Source organism: Vulpes vulpes, chromosome 6, assembly GCF_048418805.1.
Source record: "Vulpes vulpes isolate BD-2025 chromosome 6, VulVul3, whole genome shotgun sequence".
Taxonomy (NCBI): Eukaryota; Metazoa; Chordata; class Mammalia; order Carnivora; family Canidae; genus Vulpes; species Vulpes vulpes.
Window position 1 is genome coordinate 109,465,208 of NC_132785.1, and position 12,143 is coordinate 109,477,350.

Sequence of the window (12,143 nt, forward strand, 5' to 3'; positions counted from 1 at the left end):
AAGGTATTATTCACTTGAGATTTCAATGGAAAACTCAAGGTACATACCAAGTACCTTCAACCTGGTGCAATTCAGTTCTATTTCTTTCCCCTGCAGGGAGTAGCAGTCACAGTCTCATCTTTACTCAGCAATTTTTTGTACTTTTTTTTTCTTTTTATCTCTTTAGCAGTTGCTTTTCACTGGGGTTCTCGATGCAGCTCAGGTATAGCCTAAAGGATTTTAGGGGAGTTTAAATGCAGATCTAGGGCTCCTTTCTTCCCAGGATTTCTCCCTTTCTATTTTTAGTGACTCTGGCAGCCCCCAAATTTGTCCTCAAGCCAATAAAACTGCAGCTTCCTGCTTGAGTCCTAGCTGCTTCAGTTGCTGCTCAGATTGAAGAGTGCACTCAAGGGGAAAATCCATTTCAACATGGATTTTTACCCAGTACAGTTTTTTTTTGTCTTTCAGGGGTCAAGTCCCCTCCAGTTTCTGCCTGCTTTTGTTTGCCCTCCTGTGCCTTCGAATAGTCGTTTTATATATTTCATGCAGAGTTCATAGTTGTTATCTGTGTGAATGTTAGTAGGATACAAACTGCTCTCCCATTACGGAATCCAGAACCTGCCAATTGCTTTTGAATTGTTTCAGAATCTATTGTGGTTGTTTTTCCAAGTGGTACTGTTGGCAAGAAAAGAATGAGAATGGTTGTTGCAGAAACAGATTATGTTGATTTCGTTTTAAGATAACTAATGTGGGTGTTCGGGTCCGTTAGCTACTGAGACAGAAAGTGTTCTGACCCCAGTGGTGCACTTGGAAGTAATGGTCAGAAACATGGGTATGAAAGAGGCCCAGAGAACTGTGATACAGTCACCAGGATGGCAGGGCCCATTCATGCACACATTGTGCTGAGTGCTCCGAAAAATTAATCTAGAAAGGCCTCTAAAGTTGGGGAGGTTGGCAGTGGATTATTTGAAGGATAGGGAGGTCTTTCTGTACAACTTCAAACTGAGTAGCAAAACGTATAGATTGTGACTACCTAGGTCATGCCTGTTGTGTTCGGCACCATCACCTGGGAGGAGTAGAGTGGCTGGCCTTCAGCCTTTCTCCTTCCAGAAAGGGGGATTGCTGGGGCGGGGGGGGGGGGGGGGTGTGGATGAGAGCCTGAGAAATCAATGCTGGGCTTGAACTGACAAGCTGAATAAGAGATTGAACATAGCAAGTTTTAAGCACAGTTTACGAGGAAGTTTTTACGAACATGAGAAAACCAAGAACAAATGAAGCAAGTCTTTCACAAACTAAATTTAATCAAACTCCTGGTTTGTATCCTTCCTCTGGGGAGATTGAAAAAGTCTCTTCTTTAGTGAAATGATGAGAGGAAATGGTTTTTTTTTTTTTTTAAAAAAAAGATTCTTAACAAAACTAAAAACTGTTAATTCTGTACTATCAGCCACCTCCTACTCCCCACAAACAAACTTTGTCTTTTGAAATATTGACAGCCCATGAAATTTCGAAGTTCAGGAAATCAGTTCTAGAATCTTTTAAAAAAAATTTGTAATTACTGAATTACTCAATGTTGGGGGTGGGTAGAGTCAAGTGTGGGTGCTAACTTGCCGGACATGATCTTGCATATGCTAGCACCTTCTCCTCTTGCTTCCACAAGTGAGGCAGGATAAAAAAGAACTGCAGCGTGGGCCCTGTGGTATCCAGCATCTCACCATGGTGACAAGCGAGGAGTAGAGCCATGCATTGCTCTTTCTAGGTCTTCTGTGATGGGGACCGCCAGCCCACAGTTTAATACTTCTTTCAAGCTCCCTCCCTTTCTTTTCCATCATCGCCCTTTGAGGAATCTTGTGAGAGATCAGGTTTCTTAAGGCATAAAGGTTACAGCTTGCTCCTCTGTTCTCAACTTCCTCCAAATGACTCTACTCTGGATCTGGTTGAGGTAGCAAGTCTAGACTGTTCTTATCCAAAGTCACAGGTGCCAGGAGGGGTTGCCTCTGGAGTTCTGGGAATTTACACCCTCAACATCATGCACGTTTCTGGCTTCACACATGCCAGACAGATTTTAGCAAACTGAGAGGAGTTAAGAGAATGACAGATACGTATTGCTTTTGATTTATGATGAAAGTTGAAAGGAATGTTTGTTTTGGCTGGACTGCAAAAAGTATAGGGGAATGGGGCATTCCTTTATAAGTGTCTGGAAGGTATAGACCCAAGAAGAGGGAACAGCTGCTTTAGGATGACCCAGAGGGGCAGAAATGAGATTAAGAGGATACCATCCAAGGTGGAAAAATCCAGGGTGAATTTTAAGAATGATTGTTGAGGCCGAAATATGTTCTCTTTGGATCAGCCACTTCAGCAAACTGCTGGCAGCCCCAACTCATGAGTCATTTGAAGTGGGCAGTTTGATGACCGTGTACTGAGATATGGGATATGGGATATGGGTCTTTTATTACAGGGTATGTGGGAATATTTGGTGAAGTGTGACACCACCAGAGTAATTGCCAGACACTGTGATTGTCCTAAGCATCACATTTATTTCTCAGTGAGCAGCAGAACTGTGGCTTCCTCTTCTTGATTCAGGTAACTTTAAAGAATTTCTCTGTCTTCAGGGAGGCTGGAATAGGTAAGAATTGGATCCTTGGAAGGAAACTTGTGCAAGGCAGCCCCAGCTAAAGGTCTCTGCAGTGTTTGCCTGACAGAGACTTCCTGTTGTCTCAACCCTAGGCATTCAAGATTCTTGGCTCCAAAGTGTGCATTTTATTACCATTATGAATTCTGATAAATAGTATGGCAGCCACTAGCACCACCATTTACTGTGTGCTCTGTGCCAGAGATGGTCTCTAGTGTTAACAATGGATCTGTAAGAAACTCAGGACCATTGTTGTGTTTCACACGAGGAAAAGAAGGCTGAGTGAAGACATGACTAGCTCAAGTCTGCACAGCCAGAAAGTGACGATCCTAGAATTTGAAACCAGGACTCTCCCTCCTTTCCCTGCAACCTGTCCCTCCACTCCTTCTTTAAAACTATGGCTTGTCCCCTTTCCTTCTTTCTGGCAAACTCCCTTCTCCCCATATTTAGTTACTCATTCTTCAACCTACTGCTCTGTTGGTCTGGGGAGCATATCTTGTGACATGCAGTGAGACAGCCACTTTCTGAGTACGAAGATTTATATTGAACTCATCTTAATATGGTTTGGCCCAGTGCTCAATGACAGTGTAGTTTATTTTTGGCATCGCTTCTTAATCCTGACTTTACCCTTAACCCATCTTTCGGCTGACTGCACCAAAGAGGTAAGGGTTCGACCAAGCTACTTTCTGGTCTTCCCATCTTATTGAACACACAATGTCATGAGCAGAAACATCTTACCTTGTGCCCAGGAAGTAAAGGAAGGAGATGGTCCTTTTGGTTTGGTCTTCCCAAGCTTTACCCTTGTCATTCTAGTCTCTCTCATTATTAGGAATTTTTGTTTCAGCCCAGACAGTCTTTTCTGTAACTCCTCTGTCTTTTCAAGCCTATTCTAGCTGGCATGCATCTAATGTCCAGGAATTCATGTATCACCTGATTGAGTGCCAAGCTTTGGTGTCAGAGACTTAGACTTGAATCTTTGCTCTGTGACTTTCCAACAGGATGACTGTAGGTGAGTCAACCTGTCAGTTTCATTTTCTTCATTGGTGAATGTGGTGTGTGGTGGCATGAGGATTCTGTAGAGCTATCCTGCGAAAGCTATGACATGTAGCAAACCCTCAAGGGATGTTGGCTAGTATTATTATCATTAGCTATGAATTAGTATATTCTTTGTCATTGCCTAGATTGGCTTATTTGCCATCGATCCAAGTCTTTTTGCTTATTCTCACTTTTCTCTGTACCTAGTCTTCTCTTTTTTCTCTTTGTCTCCATCTCCTTCATACCAGCTCAAACCTATGATAAATGTTCTATCATCATATATATCTATTAGCCTATATACTTTCTCCTTGAATTGAAAATACCATAATTAATAGACTCCTAGGATCACAAAATTATAGCACTGAGAGGAATCCCTTCTAGCTTGAGTGAAAATCCAGAATCATGGAACTAGTCAGTGGTAAAATCAGGACTAGGACCTAGATTACTTGGTGTCCAATCTAGTGTTCTTTCCACTACATTTTTTTCCTTACCCAAATTTCACGTACCTGTATATATATACAACTAAAATATAATCCACAGTAAGTTGAATTGGGGGAGGGTGTGAAGAGGCACTTTGTATAGAAAGCTCATTCTTCTGTCACTGGTAGCTCTGACAGGGATCTCAAGACCAGAGATTTGGGGTGTAGAGTTGTTTTCTGGTCCTCAGGGTATTGATGTTAAGAATTCCCAGCTATGAAATGAAGAATATCTGTCCCTATTCAGCATGGGTCTTCCCTGAACAGATAGATTCATGAACAACCCTCATTGTTGCCCCTCCTCATCATCATCTCTGCCTTTTGTCTCTTTTGTTAACCTAAACTTTATATATCTGATTTTCTTCTTTTTTTAACTTTACATTAAAATCATAAACATCCAGAAAAACAGACACAATAAACACAGTAGTACAATGAACAACATATACTGACCACCTAGCTTCCACTATTACCAATAACAGCTATATTTGCATGAATATAATTTATAAACTATTTTAAAATATGTATTTATGTGTCATATATTTTTTTGCTGAATTATTTCAAAGCAAACATCATGACATATCACTTTAATGCTTTAGTACCTATCTCTAAAAAAATGAGGATGTTTTCATAAAAATCCACAATTCCACACCCAACAGTGTTCGGAGTTCTCTAACATCATCTACTATTACTCGGTCCATATTCATTTTCCCCAGTTGTCATCAAATGTCTTCTATTTTTTAAAAAAGATTTACTTATTTATTTGAGAGAAAGAGCACATAGGAAAAGACAGGAGGAAGAAGCAGACTCCCCACTGAGCAGGGAGCCCAAGATAGGGCTCTATCCCAGGACCCCGGGATCATGACATGAGCTGAAGGCAGATGCTCAACCAACCGAGCTACCCAGGTGCCCCTCACGTGTCTTTTATGGCTGTTTTTTCAAATCAGGATCTAATCAACAACCATTTCATTGCATTTCTCTTAAGTCTCTCTTAATTTAGAATAGTCTCCCCAACAAACACACCTTTTTAGCGGTATTGACTTTTTGGGCCAGTTGTCCTATAGAGTCCCCCCCACGTTGGATTTGTCTGATTCTTCCTTCCTGCTCTCACTCTTACTCTTGCAGTAAGCTGGAAATCACATCAGAAGGCTTGATGAACATTAGCAGCATGAGTTTTTCCCAGGTGGTGCTGTGTGCTTCGAGTGGCAGCACCTCGCCTCCCACTGGTAATGCTGCCAAGTTTGATCAGTGAGTTAGGGTCGTGATAAGTATCTCTGTTGTGAAGGAACATTTTCTCCCTTGTGACTACACGTGATGTATAGGGAGATTCTTTGGCACCATGAGAATGTCTAGTGCCCCATCAATCAATCTTTCACCCAATGGCTTTACATCTACTGACACCCAAGTTTCTTTCTTATACTTAAAACAGATTTTACATTTTGTTGTGTCTATTTCATCTTGAAAGAGCTATGCTTACTCCCAGGGGTTCACTTTTTAGTTTAGATGATATCCATTACCTTCCATGACCTTAAATCCATGATGGAGAAACTGAGCTATGGTGCATTAGTTGTCACATCCAGGGTGGAGACTGGAGGCAGAAGTTGGCAGAGATGGAAGTGGGCTTGGAGGACAGGTCTGAGGAATGCACACCAGCCCCTGTGTTGTACCCATGTCCTTAATCAGTGTTAGTCTTGTCTCTCATCAAGGATATAAGAATACCTTTCTTGGCTCTTTTGTCAGGTTGCTAGAGACAGGAAGAGAAGTTTGCTTTTAGCCCACAATCAAGGGTTGAACATGGGAGCTGTGTTGGCCCTACGAGCTGGGTGATAGAAGGGTGGGTGTGAAGTCTACAACATCTTGCCTAACTGAATGTCTTTGCTGTTGGGAATTTATGTGTGTGTTTGCACTGAATTTTTGAAACAGGTTGCCGTTTGGATTTGGGACTGATTCATACTGTAGGGGTTTCTCCGGGACTTTCGAGAGTGTGTGAGAAGTTTCTAAACCCAAAAGACTCCTTTTTTGGCACTGCAGCATCTTTTTCTATTTCGGCATCTTAAGAATCTGGGGGAACCATATAAAGATCAGAAGCAAGTCTGGCCCTAAAGGCTCCCTGTGACAGAGTAATTCCAGTTCGTTGAATCCTGGCCCATTCGGATAAGGCCATATAAAGCGGCTGTTTCCTGAATCGCCTGCTCCTTGCATCTCACAGGCTCCTTTTTGTAGAATGCTGGTATTTCAGGACCGCAACCACTGGTCACGTGCTTCCAACTCTTTACTCTCAGTCTCTCCTGCCCCCTGTTTATTTTTGGAGAGAGCACATTTTTGCTTCTCTTCAGGAGCTATGCGGGGTCCTGCCCCCTCCGTCCATTAGGCGGCAGCCCCAGCAGGCAGTGCTCATTTCCCACACTCAGAGACGTGACACCAGCTTTCAAGAGAGAACATGCGGGATGCACTGCCTGTGGGCTACCATCACCCGTTCCTATTTCTGGCCCTCGTGGTGTTGCACATTTTAAGACTCTGTCCTTCTTAAAGCAAGTTTGGATAGTGTTACCTGGCAGTAAGTCTGCCCAAATTGGAAATGGTTTTCCCAGCAGATGTCTTGGGGCTATGCCTCTGTATTTCAGAGCAATGTAAAGGAGAAACCGGGACTTTTGAAATCTAGAATCAGGTCTTCTTTCTGGCTTTTAAGATCACTTGAGCTGTCCCCCCTTTCACTGCATCCAGGGTGGATTTTTGTTTGTTTTGTTATATTTGTTTTCCCTCCTCCTAACATGGGGATAGCAAACAGACTTCTTCCAAAGTCATGACTCAGATTGGTAATATCTTCCCAAGTGCTTGAAGGATTCTGGAGTTGCTGGGCTCCATGAAAAAAAATGCCACAACTCACACTATCTTAGCCTGCCTAAAGAGTGAGTTTCTGGTTTAGGGGATGAATGAAGAGTAAATTCCTTTTCCTTTAAATGCCTGGGTCATTACACAGAGAACTCAGACACATAATATTTGAGAGCAAATAAATCATACATTCGGGCACCCCGGGTGGCCCAGCGGTTTAGCGCCGCCTTTGGCCCGGGGCGTGGTCCTGGAGACCCCGGGATCGGGTCCCGTGTCAGGCTCTCTGTATGGAGCCTGCTTCTCTCTCTGCCTGTGTCTCTGCCTCTCTCTCTCTCTCTCTCTCTCTCTCATGAATAAATAAATAAAATCTTTAAAAAAAAACCATACATTCATGTCCTCTTGTCCTACCCAGATCTGGTAGGCAGGAGAGGGAAGGACCCCTGGCTCCAAACCAGAGGCCCATAACGAAAGGGTTATAACTTTGCACCACTCCAGGCGGTGACCAGAGCTCCGACGGTCAGTCTGGGGAACGCGTGCAGGCCCCTGAAATCCCCCAGCATCTCATCTGTCACCTTGGGAAAGGGGAAGCAGAGTTCTGGCTGGTCCTAAAAGGGGCAGTAGGAGTGGTGTGGCCTATGAGTGTGCCCTGTGTTTCAGATCACCCTGGGAGAAAGCTGTGGCATGCTTTTTGAAACAGGGCTTCCTAACTATTTAGATGTCATCATAGCTCTTAGGAGGGGCAGCCAAGCACTCACAGGCTGGACTGTCCATGCAAATGACCTGCCAGACCTTTCGAATTACACTGCTAGAAGCCAGTCATCTCCTTACATTTCAGACAGATCATTTGCACCTTAGGTCAAACCGCTGCATTATGATCACGTTGCATCCGCTTCCACTTCTGGCGTGCATTGTAAAGTAAGAGTTGCCAAACTGCTCCCTCCCCCCCACCCCCAGGAGTTTCCCAGGGACTTCTACCCCTGATGATCAGTGAATAGTGTTGGCTGTCGCCCAAGCGTTATGTGCCATCCTGGAATCCCTATACCTTGAATCTAGGTCCTTTAGAAATGATTTTCCTTTTCATCTCTGTTTGTATTTGAAATCTGTGAGGTTTCCTTTCATTCTCCTTGTCCTCAGCACTTCCTGGCCTGGCACATTTCTGTTTAGTCTTCAGTTGTGTACTGAGTTCTGTCTTCATGGTGACCTTGGAGAAAGTATTCTGGTAAAACCACCAGAGATGGCAAGAAAACTGCAAAATTCATGCACCATGGTTGAGAGATTCCCCCCTCAGCTTGTCTTTGGACCTTGGATGCAGCTTGTCCCTGGAATAAACCCCTGTCTCCATCCCTGCCACCTGCCTCCTACCTCTGATGCAGACTCCTAAGTTTTCAAGTGAACCTGACGTGCCGTCACATGGAGTTGATACACACCCGATGCATGCGAATGTGGCCTCTTCTCTGCCTCACTGAACAGGGGCAACATTTAAGGACACAGGTGACATCTGCTTTTTCCGTCTCACCCCACGCACGTAGGACAGTGCCCAGTTCCCCACATGGGGAACGAAGTTAGATTCTGGGGAAGAGCCTTCATAACTTAATAGTGGTCAATTAAGTCTGTTTCATCTAGACAGGGTAATTGTGGGTGGCCATAACAAGACTGATAGGAGGGAATATTAAAAAAAAAAAAAGTTTTTACCCTGGGACCCAGAGTCCTAGACTGAGCATAAGGATTTCCCATGAGGGAGGAGATAACTCCGGCTTCGTGTCCCAGCCCTTGTTTGCAGAGAGCACGTTCTGCATGCCCCCTGGTCTCCCATGTGCCCCTGCACTGTCTCCTGAGGTTGGCCAAGACTCCTAGTAGGGAGAACAGGCCTTGGCCCCACTCTGCCCAGAGAATTTCTTGTCATCTCAGGGAAGAGTAGCTTAACACAGTTTTTACAACATCATGTCAGCTCTTGAAGTCTTCAGTCACTTGTGGGAAAACCCTGATTTTGGAAGTAGTTTTTCAGTCCTGTGGAGTGTGGAGGTGTGACTCTTATGTGGTGATCTTTTTGTTTTGAAACTGCCGACCTAATGTAGCAGCTGGTCCCATTTTGTAACGGTAGGAGCATGAGAGAGTGTCTTTGTGCTGCCTCTGGTGGGAAGGGATTTGTACTCACTGCTCCCTACCCGCCCCCCCCCCCCCCACAGTCATGGCTTCCTGGGATTTGTGGTTAAAGGAGATAAAACTGGTCATTTTGGTTTTTAGAACCTTAGAGAGCTTTATTAAACACATAGTGTCCCTTAGTAGTCAAAGCGACAGCTCAGGCCAGGCTCAGAGAAGTCTTTTTTTTTTCTTTTTTCCAAATGGTAGTATATTTTATTACCTACAATGTAACCTTTCGTATATTGACATTAGTAATAATGATGATGACGGCAATGGTAACAAGGAAGATAGAGTACTGACATGCCAGGCATTGCTCTAAGCACTTACTGTACAGCAACTGATTGAGTCCCACAGTTAAGCAGTTACTCAGAAGAGTGCATTTTGACAGACGTGTATGTTGCTTGTGCACCTTTTCCGTGCTGCGTCATCTCTCACAGCCCCTTTGGTCCAATCTCTGTTCCTCCCATTACAGTTGGCACCCACACCCTGCAGTAGAAAACCGCAGGGATCACAGGACAAGGAGGGCTACCCTGCCAATGCCACACAGGCCCCCTGCCTTCTTATGAACTCCCAGCATCTCACAGTGCTGGCAAAGCTCCAGGTAGACTTGGATACCCTGACCATGTGGCACCTTGGATTTGACTTGGTTTGTTCCATGCTTCCCAACACCCAGAGCAAAGACAAGAAAGCAGAGGAGCCCAGCTCGGAGAGTGTAGCTCAGGGGTCACATGCCCAGCTGCCTACGGGGGAGCTGGGCAGGTAGCCTCAGGGAGTGACATGGGGCCAGGGGTAAGACACAGGCATCCCTTCAGCGTGCACACTGAAGTCATAAGGTAAGCTCATGCTTCCAGCCAAGAGATATGCTCTTGCCCACTTTTCTCAAAGTGCCTGGCCTAGCTTTCATGTTCCTACTTCCGCTAGACATAGGCACGCAGAGACAATTCTGTACTGGAAGACAAGCAGCAGCACAAGAGCAATAGGAATAGGTGGCAGTTGGCACTTGACTTTAGCAGGAAGGAGGCAGAGAGGGAGGGTGGGGACCTATAATACACAGGTCCTGTCTGCAGGGGCAGCTGCTACTTAGCAGCCCCAACATGATTGGCTTTTAGAGTTTTCAAGAGAAGCTGGAAAATGACATTTTATATGGAAATCTTCCAATTTTTAAAAACAGTGGCTTAAATTTTAGAATGAAAACACACAAAAACACTGTCTGGCTAAACACAACGTGTGGCCACAGGTCTGTGACCTCCAAATTCAGGAATGTTCATTAACACAAGATGGTTCTGTCCTTGGGTAAAGAAATATGGGATATTCCCTGCAGAAACACAGGGAAGATGGCCTGTAGGCCAGATTGCTTTAAAAGATCCTCAAGGGGCCTGGTGTGGTTCCATTCAGTTCTCTTTTTAACATTTCAGGTCTCCCTGGCGCAGTGCCTTACACACAGTAGGAGCTCAATAAGACAAGATTGTCAATTTGTGCTTATATACAACTTTGGCTCGTGGTGCTTTGGGTTTATTCTGATTCCAGCTCATCCTTACAGTTCCAGTGCTCATGCTGCCCAAACAGTTTAACCTCTGAGCTTCAATTTTGGATTCCTAGGAGAGAGAAATTGATTGGTTCCAATGGGATCACACTGGTGCACCCCTGATTCAGTCAGTGTCTAAGGGCAATGGGGGTCTTGGAGCAGGCTTCCCCTTATGGCCTACGCATGGGTGAGTATGGGTGGCAGGTGCACCAGATAAAGATGTGTGGACTGGGAACCAGCGGTGAGCATCTCTTGGTATATCTTCTTTGGATATCCCTCTGGTAGAGACAAACAAAAGCTTGTTTTCCACTTCTGCATTTATGTCATTTCAAACAGAGTCCTCTCAGGTAGCTCGATTACCTGCCTCTAGCATAGAAAACTCAAGTTTGTTTTCTGTAAAGTGCTACTTAACGTTTCCTGGAGCTGAGTTGGATGCAGGCATTCTAGGACGTGGTTTCTTCTCGGTCAGGCATTTCCAGCAGATTCTGGCTCACCCTGGAGAAAAGCCTGTTATCTAGATAGAGCATGTCCTTGGCAGGCTGCAGTGCTACTAGAGAAGCCAGAAAGGAAATGTATCTTGGTGCAAAATAAAATATCAAAAGCATAAAGGTATTTTGGCATGTTGAGAGGATGTTTTCTTAAAAAGTTACAAGTTAGGCTTTGAGTGATAAATTTAAAAGGATGTTGCAATGACACATTTTTGTCCAAGTTTCTGCAAACCACATCCTTCCTGCTATATTGGACCACTGCTTGTTTTTATAAAGTTTTATTGCAACACAAAGCACCTGTTTGTTTACTTCTTGTCCATAGCTGCTTATTGCCCTACAGTATCAGAATCAAGTTGGAACACAGACTCTATGGCCCGCAGAATAAAAAATCTTTACTACCTAGCCCTTCATAGAAAAAGGTGGCCAACCCATGTTTTCATCCATTCATCATCAAAGCATCTCCTTAGACTGAGACTGACAGTTATAATTCTATGCCATTTTTAGAAAAAGGAATTTGATACTTCAAAAAATAGTCCTGGGCGAATGCTGGGGAATGGAATATAGGAAGCATTCTTTGCTCTTTTATCCAACTTGACTGACTCAGTGGATTGCTTGACGTTCCCTTGGGATTTCCAGTTCCCTTGGGATTTTCCAATTCCCTTGGGCTTCTGAATGCATCCTTGGCAGGTGAATCCTGCTCCCCAAATACTCTGAGTAGATTTTTAACCCACTCATTTAGTTTATATCTGTTAAGCAAACCTCTTATCTTTTTTTAAAAATTACCTTTATGTTTATAAAAGTAATATAAGGTAATTGTAAAAAAAATCAGAAAATGCACAAGAACACAAAGAAGGGAATTAAAAGTTGGCTATAGTTCTGCCACTGGTGTCCCCTCTCACTCATGTACTTATAGCTAATTAACACTAGATATTATGTATTAAAAATCTTTTCACCAAATTGGAAGCATATGCTCACTGTTTTACAACATTTTTAAAAAAGATTTTATTTATTCATGAGAGACAGAGAGAGAAAGAGAGGCA

General features: G+C 43.8%; 1 protein-coding gene across 2 annotated transcripts in view; it reads left to right on the plus strand.

The window, feature by feature from the left end:
* The window catches only part of IFT43 (intraflagellar transport 43), an 85,108-nt gene that overhangs the window by 20,537 nt on the left and 52,428 nt on the right, over positions 1 to 12,143 (plus strand). The gene's annotated exons all lie outside the window — the stretch shown is intronic.